Below are 18508 nucleotides of genomic sequence, written 5' to 3' on the forward strand. Positions count from 1 at the left end.
AGCTTGATTAAAGTTGCAAAAAGATTAACTAAATTAGTTTCTTATAATTGGCCCAGTGAGCGTGACAATCCATTATGAAGTGACATGCTGTATCAAGATACTTTTATGTTCCTTGTAACAATGAAGTGGTAAAAGTAAGCTGGCAAAATGGATGCATAGGTCTCTACAGCTGGCCAAAAACATGACCAAAAACACTAAAAAGTGGAGTTTTTATAAGAAAGTTTTGCCGCTGTTTGGTTAAAGAAAAATATTTTTGTGAGGTCAGGCCCTTCTGTCTATTTTCAGAGTCAATTTCAGCATCGTAGCAAAGCAGTCTTATTCCATCAACACTGGACACAAGTTAGAAACCAAATGGACATAAGACATCCATCATGCCAAGCAAATAAGAATAAGCTAATCAACTATAAATGCACATGTATTGGATTTGAGAGGAAAGTGGAGAAAAGCGACACAAACGTGTGAAGAATATGTTAACTCCAGTAAGAGCACAACCTGACTGAGAATTAAGCTGAGCCACTGTTGGGTATTAAAGTGAACCACTGTCCCACCTTATAAAGCAACCCTCATTAAGTTCAATTAAGGTGCTTGGCAAATTAAGTAATGCAAAAATACATCAACAATAATTAAGGGCAAAATGGGTACAAGAAATAGAGGGATAGATAAAAAGGATATAATTATGAATGTATTAATTAATCCATGATTGTAAATTTTTTATTTATTACCTCTTTTCCACTTTTGTTACCTGTCCTACTACACTTGCTGAACAAACGGGTCCTAACCTAATGTTACTCAGTTATGTTTTCCTCTTCAATAAGTTGCTTTGGATAAAAATGTCTGCCAAGCAAATAAATGTAAATGTAAATGAACAATAAGCGACGGGACTAATCCATGTCTCTGTATTTAAATCTCACAGCAATCACTGAATGGACACTTTGGAAGGTGTACATTTCATTCATCCGTTTGTAAGGCTGAAGGGAGCTAAAGCGGTAGGAACCAACTCTAGATTTAAGAAGCATAGGCTACGTAAACGGATGTATTGACCTCGATTAACAATCTAAACGGAGCAAAGACCAGCAGCTGTAGCTCTAATTTGATATACTCCTTTCCCAGTTTCCCTGGCTGAACAAACTCTTACCTTAAAATAAAAACCCAAAAATGTGACACTGGAGATATTCTAGTAGGACTGACTACTGCAATGTAGTGTTCATTGGATGTTCAAATTGTTCTTTATACAGCCTCCAGTTAATCCAAAATGCTGCTGCAAGAATTATTACAAGAACAAGAAAATACGAACACATAAGCCCAGTTCTTAAATCCTTACACTGGCTCCTGGTTAAGTTTAGGGTAGATTTCAAAGTCCTCCTTTTAATATATAAAGCCTTAAATGGCTTAAATGACTTACAAACCAGAGCGCACATTAAGATCTCAGGATGCCGGTCTGCTTATGATTCCAAGGATTAATAAAATAACAGTGGGAGGTTGAGCTTTTAGTTACAGGGCCCCTAAATTGTGGAATGGTCTGCCTGCTACTTTAAGAGTTGCCCCCTCAGGCTCAGCTTCAAATCCTGGCTGAAGACTCACTACTTCAGTTTAGCATATCCTGACTAGAGCTGCTGATTAACTGTACAGACTGCATCTCTGTTGTTAGTCATTAGCACTAAAATATAAGTAACATCCATCCATTTTCCAACCCACTGAATCTGAACACAGGGTCATGGGGGTCTGCTGGAGCCAATACATGGCACAAGGCAGGAACCAATCCCAGGCAGGGTGCCAACCCACCACAGGACACACACAAAGCACACACTAGGGTCAATTTAGAATCGCCGATCCACCTAACCTGCATGTCTTTGGACTGTGGAAGGAAACCGGAGCGCCCGGAGGAAACCCACGCAGATACAGGGAGAACATGCAAACTCCACGCAGGGAGGACCTGGGAAGCGAACCCAGGTCTCCTAACTGCAAGGCAGCAGCGCTACCACTGCGCCACCCCTATAAGTAACATGATAGTTCTAATTTGTTACTAACCCTCACCTATTCTGTTTCTCTTCTCAGTACTCAAATGTGGCACTTGGTGCCACAGCCCACCTACCAAGTTGTTTTGCATGCCTAAAGTCATCCCTGATGGAGGATCACAGGAATTGTGGGGTAAAGGGGTCCTTTCATTGTATTGGCTGGCCCAGCGCTGTTTGAGCTGTGGAATGGCCAAATGGGGGAGGCAGCTTGATGGCTCCAGAACTCTAAATAAATCCAAATCGTATTATGTGCTATCATCTAGTGTTGAATTCTGCTCTGTTCTTGTAATATTATATTGTATTGAGGATTACTTGTGTTCTGTTCTGTGTAATGTATTGACCCCCTTCTTTTTGACACCCACTGCACGCCCAACCTACCTGGAAAGGGGTCTCTCTTTGAATTGCCTTTCCCAAGGTTTCTTCCATTTTTTCCCTACAAGGGTTTTTTTTGGGAGTTTTCCTTGTCTTCTTAGAGAGTCAAGACTGGGGGGCTGTCAAGAGGCAGGGCCTGTTAAAGCCCATTGCGGCACTTCTTGTGTGATTTTAGGCTATACAAAAATAAATTGTATTGTATTGTATTATATATTGGTCTTTCACTTCTTTTCTTTTCTTCGCTCCACATTTCTTATTCACATTTGAACAGAGTAGCATGAGTCACAAAAAATTTCACAGCTGATCAATTCCTGTCTGAGGTCTGACTCATTTTACTGTTACTGTTCCCCTTAAAAAAAAAAAAGCATCAACTGAATGTTTCACTGAGCAAATAAAGTAAAAAGCAGGAGAAAGGTCCGGTGCGCCAGAGTTGCGCCAGTTTGAATAGAGGGCTGAGGACAATTGCGTGGTGTCTAAATTTAACCTCCATGTGCATAACTATTCCAAAAGTCTTGTAATGCAGCTGTGAGAAAGCTCCAGGGATGTCTTCGCCTTCTGTAAGAGTTGGCTTGCCAAAACACTGTGTGTCCAGACGTTACCTCCACTTCTTTTTCTTCCTAAATTGATCTTTCCTAATTTTTACAAAAGAATGCTAAGAGAGCATCACAGTTTGGGCACTGATGCCTCACAGCTGTTTTAACTCCTTCTGTTTGTGTGGAGCTGCATGTGCTCCCAGTGTGCTGGTGTGTGCTCTCTCAGTACCCTGCTTCCCTCCCACATCCCAAATACATTCTGGTGACTTTACATTTGAAGTGTGCATCTGTCAGTGTGTTTGCCTTGCCAGGTAATGTGCCACCCAGGGCTGCCTCCTTTCTCTCAAAATGCTCAAAATACTTTCCTGCCATAACAACATCAACTGAATGGAATTTGATTTATTTAAGCTTGAAAACTTAAGAATCAATACAATCAAACAGAAAACATAAGGAATACAGTAATCAGTCCTCCTCAACAGCCCACTGCCAGTTAAACCCAAATGGGATGGGCTCTGACTCGCTTAATTGAAAGATGCAGATTCAGAAAATGGGTTCTGTCTCATTAAATTAAATTTAAAAAAAAGAGTATTTTAAAATAATGGAAAGACTGCTAAGCTTGGTAGTGATTAACGAGTTACATCTCAGTTTCCTTTATGTGTTAAACCTGCTTTTGATTGATAGTTTCTCTATTTTTTTAGATTTTGGGGCTTTCTGCCAGCAGATGAGTGATATTGATAAATAAATACTCCAAGGCCAGCATTTATAGCATAGGCTGCATACTGAGTAGCTATTGGCTGCTGAGCAAAGCCCGCCTCCTAAAATCACAGCTTGCCAATCAAATTTAAATGGGTGAAAGGTAACCAGGGGAAAGTTCACAGGCAGAGTCCATGTGTTCAGAGGGCCAAAGTTCAGACAAGTGGAATTCACAACGTGGAGGTTTGGTGTGTATTTTTACATTGTTGCACCAGGAGCTATGAACCACAAAGCTTAGGCAGTAAACTGCACATGCAAATTATCAGAAGGAGCCCCACAGGCAGTTATATGTTGTGTGGGTCAGAGAGTTTGTGTTTTGTTGACAGGTGCTGTAGATCCTGGTCTCAATGGCAAATGCTTCCACTTGCTTCATAACAGAATTCACATAAATCAAATCAGAAATAATCAACTTTTGGACAACTACTCGGGCAACCAAGCTAGCTTAACAATAGTCAATAGCCATAACCTGCTCACTGCCGGATTACTTGAATTTGCCTTTAATTCACAAAATTTAATTTTTTATTGTTATATGACACATGACTTTTTTTAAGAAACCAGGCAACATGTTTACATGAATAATAAAGCTGCCCTTATGGCAGATTCTGCAGCACAAATTCTTGTTTAATACACAAAGAAATAAAATGTCAGAGGGTAGGATGGGTTACCAAGGACACAGCATGGATACAGTGATGCTGTGAACAATACCTCCTGGCGGGTAATGGCAAAGCATCATATCTCTGAAGGCGACATAAATAATTCATCACTAAGCAGGCTTTTCTGCATGGTTGCAGAAGGAGAGTTGGAGAGCATTTAAGTGTGCATTGTAAAAATACTATTTAATTAAGCGAGAAATTATAAGGCATAAATAATGTTCACATATGATTCAATAAGTACACTCTATCTATCTATCTATCTATCTATCTATCTATCTATCTATCTATCTATCTATCTATCTATCTATCTATCTATCTATCTATCTATCTATCTATCTATCTATCTATCTGTATAAACTGCTATATAGTGCCTCTCTATGAAGCTTCTTTTACAATAATTATGTGTTTAAAAATGGCTTTATATATTTGCGTTAATAAGAATTCACCATTACTGGGAGAACTGAGACAGGAAGGAGGTGGTAAATCTGGTAACATGGTGCCATGACAACAATATTAGTGAAATAAAGGAGATGAATATGAACTCATGGAAACTGAAGAAGAAACACACACCACTTGAGACCTCAAGAGAGTGAAAAACTTTACATTTCTCGGTGTATATGTTACTGTGGATTTAATCTGGTCCCACAACACTATTCATATGGTAAGGAAATCTCAGCAGTGGTTTAAACTTCCTGATAAGACTATGAAAACGGAATATGACATGCCAGCCAGAACCCTTGGTATCTTTTCTAGGTGTACAATTGAGACCATCCTTACCGATGCTGTCACATTGTGGTTTGGTAACTGTTATGTATATGTAAGAATTTAAGACTAAATATAAGGTCTATTTAATGTTACAAATAATTGCATTGAATGTGTGATGTGCCTGCACCTTGGTATTAAGGCGCACGTTACTGCTGGAACTTGTTACACACATTAAATGCTGGAAGTTTGATAATTGCTGCATTTGTGTCTATCTTTATTAATATACTAGTATACTGTTGGTTTAAGTGTAAAAACACAACAGCAACTGCTCTGCACAGGACTACAAATCCCTACAGTAGGTGGTCAGAATAGTCCAAACCATTTCAGGAACAGCACTTCCATCTCTGGAGGATGTTTACCATGGTTAAGTCATCAGGGTGCCCACAGTATTATAAAGAACAGCACCCACCCCAAAAAGAGCTTATTCACAATCCTACCATCAGGCAGACACCATAGGAACGTGAAATCAAAGACTACAACAGCGGTTCTCAAACTGTGGAAGTAACAAAAAAGGGGGCTCGAAAGTTGCCATATGTGGTGTAATTCTGCTATCCGTAGGGAAATTTTAAACTTGTAGCGGTGTATTGGCAGCAAAAAATATACGAATAAATTTTATTAGGGTTTCAAAAAAACGTTAGGGGAGCGCGATTAAAACTGTTATGAAAACTCGGGTCGCAGATACTTAAAGGTTGAGAAACGCTGGACTACAAGACTACAGAATAGCTTTTATCTTTATCTTATCTTTAGGATATTAGTCTTGTGAATAGTTTAACTCTTCTCCTCACAATATATGAATTAGTTGGCACATATAGTAGGTCCAGGGAGTAATTTACCTTCTCTATTTACCTTTGGAATTATTACCTCTATATTACATGTTTTTATTTCAGAATATTTGTTTAAATGTCATTATCTGAATTATATATTGACGTAACACTGGTAGAATTTGCACTATATATGCTTACATTACGCTACTGTATTTATCAAGGCAATTCGTTTTTTTTTTCCTATCTATTGTCTATTAGCATGCTAATTGTATTGTCTTGTGTTTCATTTGCATATACTGATGGCCAGAAGACCAAGCAGAGAAAGATTTTCATTATAAATTGTAAATGAGTGTTTATTGTGCAGATGACAATAAATTCTCAATTCAAGAACAAATAAAAAGTCTGTTGTACAGTGAGTGGCAGATTATTATTTCTCATATTGATTTACACTGGTTCCCCATCGAGGGTTAGCCCCTGCCATGCACACCCATGTGCCCCACTTGCCTACACCCCTAAAACTGGTTACAGTGGTTTCAGTAAATGGAGGGCTGGCTATTTGATCTGCAGCGACACTCTGAAAGATCTCTCTCCTTTAAACAGGATTTCTGTATTTACCTAAGCTGACACTGGTCTATTTGGAGAAGCATTTAGTGCTTACATTATCACCTTTGTATCTATATCTTCACATTTGAGCGTCTCACTCGGCTTCTCTGTATAAAGTTACTCATTTGCAAGCATTGGAGATTGAAAATTATGGAGAGAATGTATACATGGTTTTTTTTTTTCAATTAGTTTGTCCTTTCATTTTAAAACAACCCATTCATCTGTCCCTTTTCATTAATTGATCATCTCATTAAGGGTTTCACAAGGTAAAGAATGAAGCAATGAAACAGAAATAAAATGTTGACAGTCTTCCTTTTCTTTACATTGTGGAAGCACATACATAGGGCTTCTTATATGAAGTGGGTGAAAGGTTACTGGGTGAAAGTTGAGCAGGAGTGGGAGGGGTAGCCTACTACAGCTGACATCCATCCATGCAAGTCCTTCTGGGAATTCCTGCCAGCCCCTCCACCCACCCACTTCACACAGCATTTGTGTATTGAAGGCTTAGTTAGGATTTCAAGGGGTGATAAAAATGATCTTCATCAAATAAGGAGTAGGGTAAGAACATCCGAGAACATCCAGTCAAAGCAAGCTATTAAACAGAGGGCTTTCTTGTTTTTTGCGTTACAGTATCCGATTCTTCTCTTAGGCAGAATGCATCAGGTTTTGCTGGTATGTCACTACTAACACCCCTCCAGCAGAATAAGAAACAATCTTGGAAGGCAGTATGATAAACTGGCATGTGAACACAAGAATTTATAAGAGTCATCAAAATGATTTGTGATATGTATAGCTGAAGTGAGGTATTTATCTATCTCTTGTTATTTTGAGGATAAGAAAAGCTAAAAATGGACAAAAGGAGGTATAGTAATAATAATTATTATTATTACATAATCCTGAATGAAGCAAGTTTCTCAAAGTTATGTTATCTTCTTACCCTTTTTTTAATTATTCTACTTCTGTGTTCTGGATGCTCGTAATCATGAGTATTATTAGTAATGAGGTGGTGTGATAGTGCGTGGATTAGCATTTAACACTTCTAGGGACCTGTGTTTGAATCCCCACCTGGTCACTGTGTGGAGTTTTCATGTTCTGCCTGATTTAAAGCTTATCTTCAACATCCACAAAGATGTGCATGTTAGAATATTTTACATCCCTAAAGTCATTTGTGTCAGTGTACCCTGTGATGGACTAGCATCTCATTTAGATGCATTTGTGTGTGTTCAGAAAGGGGTGGATGGATGTTCAGCACCAGCTCGCCCTAGCCATGTTTGTAGCAAGATGGTAGTATTAATGGTGGTCCAGTATATGCAGCTGAATCACACCTCCACAGTATGACTGTACACTGAGTTCCCTTCTCAGTGACTGTCTGAGTGCAATGAATTCCCCTTGCCTGCGTGGATTTTCTTTGAGTAAACTCCAAAGATGTGCAACTGAGTATGCCTCATAATGTACTTGCACCTTCCTAAAGCCTAATGTTGCTTCCCACGTTCCTACTATGGAAAAGCAATTTCAGACAATAAATGATGCTGTATGCTTTAATATATTGGCATATCACTCTCCCGGAGGTTGCCATACTCTTACAAGAGCTGCTTTTGAAGAGGGCAGAGCTCCATCCCAAAAGTGTAAAGCACTTTTTTCTTCATTCCAGCTTGGAGGACTTTTCAATGAAGGGGTTTGAAATTTCTTTTCATGCATCTTTAATTTTTCATTTTTTCAACAGCCCATTAAATGGGGTGTACCCTGGTGCCCCATGCTTTTTCTTATTCTTTGTGCTTCTTTTATAACATATTAGGGCACATTCATTTTTTCCCATTATTTGCTATAATTTCATCCTTTCATCTGTTTTGAGAGTCTTGTTTACTTGCATTCAGAGCCTTTGGGATCTCTCTTAGCATGAGGAGCAGGGCAGGAACCAATCCTGGATTGAACACAACTCTACCACGGGACTCACTCACTGTCAGAGCCTCACACACTCACCCTGACATAATTAGGGTGAAAATTCAGCCCATCCTGTACATCTTTAGGATTTTGGAGGATACACATTTTCTGTCAATACCTCATACTGTAACTGACGCCCTTGCTTGGTTTGTTAATGTCTTGACTGTAATAATCCTAGAGTAGGCTCTGGCTCTCAATCATGCTTGGATAACGGATAGGTGTCATTTCGTCTTTAGTATTCGTATAGCACCCTTAAATCCAAACTAAACATTTTAGTGAAACGACATTGTAAAAGTTTAGTAGGAATGAAAACTTAAAGAACACCAGTCAGTGGTCTTCATGGTACCATCTACCCAAACTATTTCCAAGCTGCCATAACACAGGCTATCCACAGGCTATCCACCTGAAGCTAAGCATGTTTTGGCCTCACCAGTACTTGGATGGAAGACCATCCAGGAAAATCTTGGGATGCTGGTAGAAGAAGTATTGGTGAGGCAAACAGTGGACTCTTACTCTGTAGTCTATGTTGAAAAATGGTGCTGTCCCTACGTTGAGATGTTAAACTTAGGTCTTGACTCTGTGGTCATGAAAGACCCATGGACAACCAGAGTATACCCTGAAGTCCTGGCTAAACTGCACATTCTGGCCCATTAATCATCCCCTGTCTCTACTTGACTATCTCTCTATCATCACCTAATGTGTGGTGAGTGTACTGGTGCAATAATGGCTGCTGTCGCCTCACCCAGGTGGATCCTGCACATTGGTGGTGGTTTAAGGAGCTCCACACTGTCTATGCAAAGCACTTTGAGTAATTAGAAAAGTACTACATAAATGTACTGCATTTTATTTTTTTTTAACTCTCTTTATCCTGGTTATGGATATAAGTGGAGCTCTTTGTGTGAGAATTGGAAACAACATTCACAAGTAGCTCACTCTAAATGAGGCAGTGTGCAGTTATTCTTAGTAACACATATATACAGTAATATACAGTATTACATATATATCTGCATGACACATTTATGCAAGGTACACACTGTGCATGCATTTACCTTTCTACAACTGCAGCATAGGCCAGTTAAATGACTTAATCGGGGTCTAACAGTCATTAGAAGGCAAGGAATTAACTGGCAACCTTATGGTTCAAAACATAACCCCTTTGTCACAGACCATGCTGCCTTTTCAGGTTTTAAAATTTTAAATGAAATCTGAGTGTACCTCAGCAAAGGTATTAATATGAAAGAAATTCTGGAAAAAAAATGGAGAACTTAAGCTCATCCATCCATCTTCTAACCTCTTTATGGAATTCAGGGTCTTGGGGAGCTGCTTCTTATCCTGGCATCTTTACTCTGGTAAGGAGTGCCAGTCCATCACAGGGCAGACTTACAGAAACAAGGCTAATTTAGGGTTGTCAATAAGTTAGAAAATGGAGATGAAACAACCCTGAGAAAAGTAAGAATCATCCATTAACAAGCTTTTCTTGCGTAAAAATTACAAAGCAGTTTATCTACTCTCTATATATAAAATCCTAAGCCTAAAAGTGCAACGATTTTGTGCAATGATTTTATGTGTGTCACGCTTTAAATCAGGATTATTTTAAAATCTACATATAGATCTGGTTACCACTGTCCAGCACTTTTAGAGTCCAGTAAGTACACTGTAGCATGGTGTCTACACATGAACACGTCTTTGATGCCAAATGTAGAAGCACAGGTTTGACATTAAATAATGGAGTCATGGAGAGCACCCTTCTCTTTAAGGATGTTAACAAAAAAAAACATAAGGATCGCCAAACCCACCCTGGTGTTATCTTTGCTTCTTACTTAAAACCAAATCCTAGACTCAAGGACTAGAGCTTCCCTTCTTTTGATTTATCTAACCCACGTGATCAATTGAAATGCTGTGCTCCATGGACCACCTCTATCTGCTTGCTGAGTCAGAATGACAATGGCACTGAGTGACATTTGTCTTTACATGGCGTTGTCCTTTTTCTTCTTACACTGGCCAGCCTTTTCCAACGAGGAAGGGGACACTATGAATACTACAACCATAATCAAAAGGGCCAGATATCAGGCAAAATTCAATGTGTTCACATGTTGAGGAGTATAAAAAACATGAATTAGATCTCTAATTCTGCAGGATTGCTGTAGTTCAATGTATTTTAAAATGGTAAAGCTTGACCAGTATGCCAGGCAAGAGATCAGTTAAGGTGACTTTGCTAGTAAGGAAATCCAGACACATATTTCTGAAAGTGTTTTATGGGCTCCAGCTGGTAGCCACTTTAAAATCTGTCAGCACCTCCTCTCTGGCTGCCCTACGTTCACTTGTCCTGTTCACTTTGCCACTTGGTTTTATCCTAATAAAGTCTTTGTCCATGTGACTCTAAACAGACAGCCAGGTTGTCACTATGCTTAAACATAATTCAGGGTCCTCTTTCAAGCTTGGATATCTTTCTTGACTGCTTATATCAGTTTTCTAGAATATTTGACCTTGCTTTTATCAACAATCTGTCTTATTATTTGGTATCTTATTTGAGAAAAGATATCCCAATCCAAGACTAATGGCTTTCTCCATATTTTGTTTTGCTGCTGTGGATGGCCAAACAAGCTAGATAGACTCAGGAGTTTCCAGTGGTTCCACTGTCTGTTTACTTATAAGCCATTGAAAGGGGCATTGTAGACCGATGCTTCTGAATGGTTTCCATTTTTGAGTTTTCTGTAAAGCCTATGAGATGCCTCAAATGTAGACACACTTAGTAACCCAAAGGTCTAACTCAAAATCTTCAGAGAGCAATCAGTTACCTTTGTGGCTTCTCCTTGTACCTCTCTGTGATGCTCCAATATTCATAACAGAGAGAGTGTGAGAGTGGTGGCTCTGAGGCTCGGGATCTCCACTGGCAATCGGAAGGTTGCCGGTTCGAATCCTGTAAATGCCAATATGGACTCTGCTCTGTTGGGCCCTCAAGCAAGGCCCTTAACCTGCAATTGCTGACCGCTTTGAGTAGTGAGAAAAGCACTATATAAATGCAAAAAATTATTATTATCAGAAAACTGCCCATTTCTTTCTTGCATTTTAGATTTGCTATTTCTGTAATTCTTTTAAAATGTACACTTGTGTGTCTTCGCTATCAATAGCTTCTGGCTCCTCATGATACTGAACTCACTGAAGCAGCTTTGAGAAAATGTTATGTTTATAATTCTGACTATCCTAAGAGTAAAGCTGCTTGCAGTTCTTGTACAGTTCATGTCACAATCATGTGAGTCTTTTTGTCAATTTATTGATTCATGGCACTTCATTTTATCATAAAGTGTTTTTTAATCTACAGGTGCTATGGTGCTTTTTTTATATACTTTGTTAATCCCTGAGGGGAAATTGTCTTCTTTGGTGGTCAGAGCGCAGGACCAGCCATTGTACAGGCCCTGGAGCAATTTTCAGTTTAAAGGTCTTGCTCAAGGGCCCAACAATGCAGGATCCCTTCTGGCAGTAATGGGATTCGAACCGGCAACCTTCCTAATGCCACAGAGCCACCACTGTGCCCTCATGTGCTTTTGTCTAATTTGTGGTGCAGTCTAACTTTAGAGATGATCAGTGTTGCCCTCATTGTTAATACTAAGGTGAATATATTGGCCTGTCCTGAATGATAGAAATGGCAGACTGGGAGATGAGAGGTTTTAATAGGCAAGAAAAAGAATAACCAACAAAGCACTTCTAGTCATCACACAAATTTCATGGAAATATAGACAAACTACTGAGTTCTTTATTTGAAAAGGAAAACCTTGACATCTTTTTAAAGGTATCTGGATGAAATATTAGAATAGTTTGTTGTCGTAGTTTTGATTCAACAATTAAACAACAAAGAGAAGCTGACATTCCTGAATTAGAGAACAAGTTTGCTATGAACCTGTTGTGATGTTTATTTGATGACATTTCTAGTTTAGTTCTTTGGCATTGATGGCCAGTTTGAATTGCTTCCCAGGTATCCTGACGCCTCACTGTCGTGTGTCAACCTTTTGAATTCTCTTTTGTCTCCTGAGCCTTTTTCTTTTGCAATTCTGGATTTAGTGTGAACCTTAAGAAGCATGTAGCATGTAAATACAGTGTTCCATGTCACTGGGCACTGAGCCTGTCTAAGTGCTTTTACCGACTTGCCTTCATCACTTCTAGCATTTGCACATATGGCTTTACTTATATTATCTCCATTTTTGACCTTTAAAGCATTTTATTTATTTGCCTATGGATTGTTATTTTGTATGCTTTGATGATTCTTTTTAATATGAAACTGAAGATCACTATATCTTACAAAGAAGTGATTTAGATGTCATCCTGCTTCACATCCATATATTGTTAAGTCAATCTGTAAACCTATAGTTAGAGTTAAACAATTTATTCCACCCAAATCACTTGCAATGAATGCATAGAAAGAGGGCGAGAAAGTGCTGCCAGGTGTTATGGGAGCCGTCTGTAGTGCAACAGATGCTTATGTTTTGCAAGTACTGCATGTCCAATCGCATTCCTTTTTTAATGTCACACAAATTGTTCTACATGTAGGAGTTCACAGGACTGATGTACGTTTCTGCTGAAACGTTTCATATGTGTCTTTGACTCTTACTATTAATTACTTGAGAGCTGTCATCATACAATTCAGATTACTGATTGCTTCAAACAGACCCTGGTTTTGCTGTTCTGTAGCTGCTAACAGTATTTGCGGCTTTCTGTACCTTGGTGCTCAGAGGCAACTTGGCCTGAGCATTGCTTCACTTTGCCAGCGCAACTGGTCCCTTTGCACGTATGCACAGCCTTTGTCGAAAGTGTTTAACGTAGCACATTCCAGTAAGTGTTGGAGCGACAGATTGACTTTTTTGGCTGCGACATCTATTCTGCTGGCACTTTACAACATGTCAGTCCAGTCCAAGGACACTAAGCAGGCCTGACTAGACAGGGAGGCCATTTCTGAAAAAGGGAAAAGCTGGCATTGCTTTACAGCCAGCTGGCTAAGTATTAATCCGACTACATCTCACATCACATCAAGTCCCTTTCTGCCTACTTCTGAAAATTGCAAACTGGTTCCTTTGCAGCATCTTAAAGAAACAATTTTTTACTTTTTTCAGAAGTCACAAACCTGCATGAGTGTAGCCTTTACAGTTAATCTCAAGGGTCTATGCTTTATGGATTTAGCAATCTTATTTCAGTTAATGCTGGAGTGTACAGAGTGCAATCTGAAGGGACAAATGATGCCTTTCAATTATTTTCTTATACATTTCAGTAGGGTGGCATGGTGGCACAGTGGTAGCACTGCTGCCGCACAGTAAGGAGACATGGGTTCGCTTCCCGGGTCCTCCCTGTGTGGAGTTTGCATGTTCTCCCCGTGTCTGCGTGGGTTTCCTTCAGGTGCTCTGGTTTCCTCCCACAGTACAAAGACATGCAGGTTAGGTGCATTGGCGATCCTAAATTGTCCCATGTGTCTGCCCTTCAGTGGGCTGGCCCTGGCTTGCTGGGGTTTGTTTCCTGCCTTGTGCCCTGTGTTGGCTGGGATTGGTTCCAGCAAACCCCCGTGACCCTGTGTTCGGATTCAGCGGGTTGGAAAATGGATGGATGGATGGACTGTTAATCCAACTATCTTTAACCTTGCTGACTTTCTGGACCTCAACAAACAGACTGTGAGATGTAACGAAAATATTAAGTGATTATACCATCCCTGTCATTGCTTCTTCATCAGGAAACCGATCCTTTGAATATTATGGTGTAAACACTGTTCTGTTCTTGAATCAGTTTCAAGGTTTATTTTTGCAGATTATTTGTAAGTAAACCTGGTTAGGGTTTACTAATGTAAATTAAAATTTCTGAGTTTACTTTAATCCAGTTCAGGATTGTGGAAGGGCTGAGCCTAACCCAACTGCCCTTGCTGCAAGTCAGACAAACCAACTAAGGATCCATCACAGGGTCCACTCTCACACACTCAAAACCCATCTTTTAAAGTTTAGCTGTCCTTAGATGCTTTTCACTTTTTATCTTCATTGATGGGATTTATTTTTTATTTTATTTGAATCTATCTTTTTATGTCTTTTTTGTGCATTATATCCTACTTAATACAGTATCTACATTTACATTGTCAATCATTTTCTAACCCGCTCAGTCCTGAAGAAGGTCGCGAGGGAGGCCAGAGCCTATCATAGCCAGCATTGGGTGCAAAGCAGGAACAAACCCTGGACGGGGCGCCAGTCCATCACAGGTACATTTATAATGTTTTCCTGAAATTGCTTGTCCGGTGACCATGAAGTTTAAAAACATGATTTGTCAGTAAAATAATAATAATAATAATCTTCGGTGGGCTCGTGCCCTGCCTGGGGTTTGTTTCCTGCCTTGTGCCCTGTGTTGGCTGGGATTGGCTCCAGCAGACCCCCATGACCCTGTAGTTAGGATATAGCGGGTTGGATAATGGATGGATGGATGGATGGATGGATGGATGGATGGATAATAATAATAATAATAAAAATAATAATAATAGTAATAATAAAAATAATAATAATGATAATAATAGTAATAATAAAAATAATAATAATAATGACATTATTACTGTAGCACTTATCAAGCCAAACAGCACAAAGTGCTATACATGTAGCAGGCAATTCAAGAAATAAAAAACAGAAAATCTTTTATTATTATAATTTGGTATTTTTTGCTACCAGGATAGACTCCATTTCCTGGCAAACATGAAGTTACTCCATGTTAGGTATAGTATGTTTTCTTGCATTTCATTACTTTACAGTATGTCATGTTACATTATATTATTTTTCAATACAGGTTGTTTTGTTTTATCATGTCACAAAATGTTACATTACACTATGTTATGCTGTTGTGCTACATTATATTGTGCAATCATGCAATCTTGTATTAGGAGTAATTTTTTTTTGTTCAATGATTTTAATCCTTTATTTGCCATATGCAGTTTCTTATATTAGGAATTTGTCATTTTTCACATAGCCAAACTTATTCTTACAACTTTCACATACCCCAACCTACCCTTACAACTCTACTCTTAGAAGTTACAGGGACACACACAGAGTTTTTTGGGGTCAGAGTGCAGGATCAGCTATTTTGTACAGCGCCCCTGGAGCAATTGCATATTATGGGTCTTGCTCAAGGGCCCAACAGAGTAGCATTCCTTCTGTCACTGCCAGGATTCGAACAGGCAACCTTCGAGGTTAGCCAGAGAGCCACCACTCCACCTTATAATTGTGGCACAGTTGTTAGTACTGCACCTAACGTTTCCATATATCAGGGATTGATTCCTGTCCGTATCACAGTCTGTTTAGAGTCACCATGTTCTCCTGGCGGGACTATTACCACTCATATCCCAAAGAAATGCATGCTGGATGAATTAGCTGATTCTGGGTAAGTGTGGGAGTTTGAAGGAGGCTGCCCTTCAATGAACTTGCATCCCATCCAGGGATGGTTCTTGCTTTGTTTGGCTCTGGCACCCCATGAATTTGTCATGGAGAACACAGGTTCAGAACGAGAATGAGTATTCCTTTGACAGGTACATAGATACAGTTTTATAACATGTATTGTACATAACTCCATTCACACATTCCTTCTGTGGGCTAACATGAATTGCCAAGATGGCAGACTATTTATTGAACTTGTAACATAAATACTGGCAATGTCTTCTCATGGAGCTCATTTTCTCAGTGGTAAATCCTGGGGCCTTTCCATTAAAATAGCAGTGTCAGATGATGTCTGTAGCTATGGTATTATTGTCTCTCACTTGATACCTGGGGAGGTTTTGATTATATGTCAGCCAAACCTTTTTATTCCTTCTTAAGCTCAAAGCTGCTAACACTGAATATCATCTAGCAATTATTGTGATCTTATTACATTATATTTATTTTGACTATAGTTCTGTAATATGGCCTTGCTTACATATCCAAACACTTTAAACATTTACAATATTTAATATTCACTCTCAAACTTAAATAACCAAATTTAGAGTCGCAGATGGAGGACATCCTTCTCAGTAGCATGAGGTATAAAGTATAAAGTTGCCCTGGACTCCAAGTGATCACAGGAATCACTCACAATAGGTGGAGTTAGAACTGCCCATGGACCTAACAAACCCATCTTTGGGGAGTGGGAAGAAATCCCGTTTAGACACAGAACATTCATACTCCACACAGAAAACAGTCGGATGTGGGATTTAAACCCAGGCTAATACATACAAAAATACCTTCCTGCCCTGTGATGGACTTGCACTGAGATGACACCATACCAGAATTTCTAGAGAAGAATTATTTACTGTGATAGCAGACAGCAATTCTTGAGCTTGTTACCTTTGGTAGAATTTTTAGGACAGTGTTGAATAAATACACATATATTTTGAAACCAGAGTCTGATGTAAGTTGACAGAGTGTTGCAGTAGGGAGCTGACACACACAGACAGACAAATAGAGGCCCCTGCGTGATCTCGCCAATGTAATTTGTGCAACGCTGGCATTGTTTGCCTGCCAAAGGCTGCTCAAGGGCATGCGGCAGACTTGGCAGGATGGAGGCTCCAGAGCCCCCAGGCTACTGTCTGCTTTTGGTGCCCGTTGCGCTCCAAACCAATTAGACTGTGTGATTATTAATGATTCACTTTTTAGCATTTTCAGGGCCCGTGGGCAATACCTGCAGTAGGGGAGAGACATTAAAATGAGATGAAGGTGCTTTTTTTTTTAAATTCAGTCCTCCTTTTAGTCACATTATAAAGGCCCTCTTTGTGTGAAGGTGTGCTCAGCCCTTTACGTTTGTGTTAAAGATGAGCACTGAATGGACTGAAAGACAGTTTGCTCTCCTATTGTTGGCATGCTGTCCCTATAAAGCTAAACCAAACCCAAGCCATATCCTACTGGTTCTTTGTATTTATCCGAAGCAACCATCCAATGATTAAACATGCCCTTAGTATGCAGCCCCAAGTTGGATATTGCTGATACAAATAATGGATGGATAAATGGATGGACTTTTCATTTTATAAATGAACTAGCTGTGCTATCCATCTACAAAAGGTTGAAATGTAAGTAATCAACGTAAACCTCAGTGTTAACGCTTACAGCGCATCATGCAATGCATATGCCTGTTATATGCTATTTGGTATGGGATTCACAAAAAACTATGTTTATAATGTACCATCCGTTGGAATGACACATGCAATGCATTTTATTACTAAAAATATTTGTGATGCACCATGTTTTGCAATTCCATAGACATAGCAACCAGATAAACACAAAGACACAGATCCTTTAAATAAGGTGCATATACAGTACATATGCAAACTACTGGTAAGAAGGTCTTTTGTGACATAAGTCATCCATAACTACAGCATGTGTGAGGCCCCCATAGTATGAGAATGTCAGAATACCACATTCTCTCTTTAAAATAATGATAGGTAATATTATGAGCACAGCTGCTACAGTGGCTTAAATGTCCTCAGGAAATTCTACAAGTTAAGACACTAAAACTCAGCCTGTGGTTTGTGATGAAGCTGATCAAAGATGTGGGATTGGCACTTCCTTTCCTTTAAAGTGCAGAACAGATTGCATATGGGTTTATCTAAGTACATAATGTACTGCCATAATTAACAAGAAGGGTTGAAGTTTGTTGCTTCCTCAGCATTTTCACCTAAGAAAAGGAGTCGGCCGAGTTAAGGGGCTTGTGTAGATGTGGGACTGCTGGGATTGCTGGTCCAAACACAGAGGAGCCTGTGGGACTGTAGCACACCTCATTAACATCCTGCTTTGTTCTGGATTTCTTTAAACAGATGCCTGTGTTTAACATGTCAATGTCTCACATAGAGGCAGTTCTCAAGTCATCTGGCTCCCAATCACATTTGAAGCTGTAGAGATGGAAACTCATTTCATCATTTCCTTTCTGCCCTTATTTTTTTACTGTGTCTTATGTACTAATTTTCTTCAATTCTTTGACATGCAATACACTCTAGAGTAGATCTCAACTATGCAAGTCACTATACAGCAAAATTACAGCCTATCATTCTCTTCATGTCTGTGTGGGTTTTTGTCTGGGTACTCTCAGTTTTCTTCCACTTCTCAAAAACATGCAGGTTCAAGTTAATTGATATCACT

The 18508-nt window shown here is 39.3% G+C and overlaps 1 protein-coding gene across 1 annotated transcript in view; it reads right to left on the reverse strand.

The window, feature by feature from the left end:
* Nucleotides 1–18508, reverse strand: part of lamb3 (laminin subunit beta 3) — a 60769-nt gene that overhangs the window by 29171 nt on the left and 13090 nt on the right. The gene's annotated exons all lie outside the window — the stretch shown is intronic.

This window comes from Erpetoichthys calabaricus, chromosome 3 (genome assembly GCF_900747795.2).
Source record: "Erpetoichthys calabaricus chromosome 3, fErpCal1.3, whole genome shotgun sequence".
NCBI lineage: Eukaryota > Metazoa > Chordata > Cladistia > Polypteriformes > Polypteridae > Erpetoichthys > Erpetoichthys calabaricus.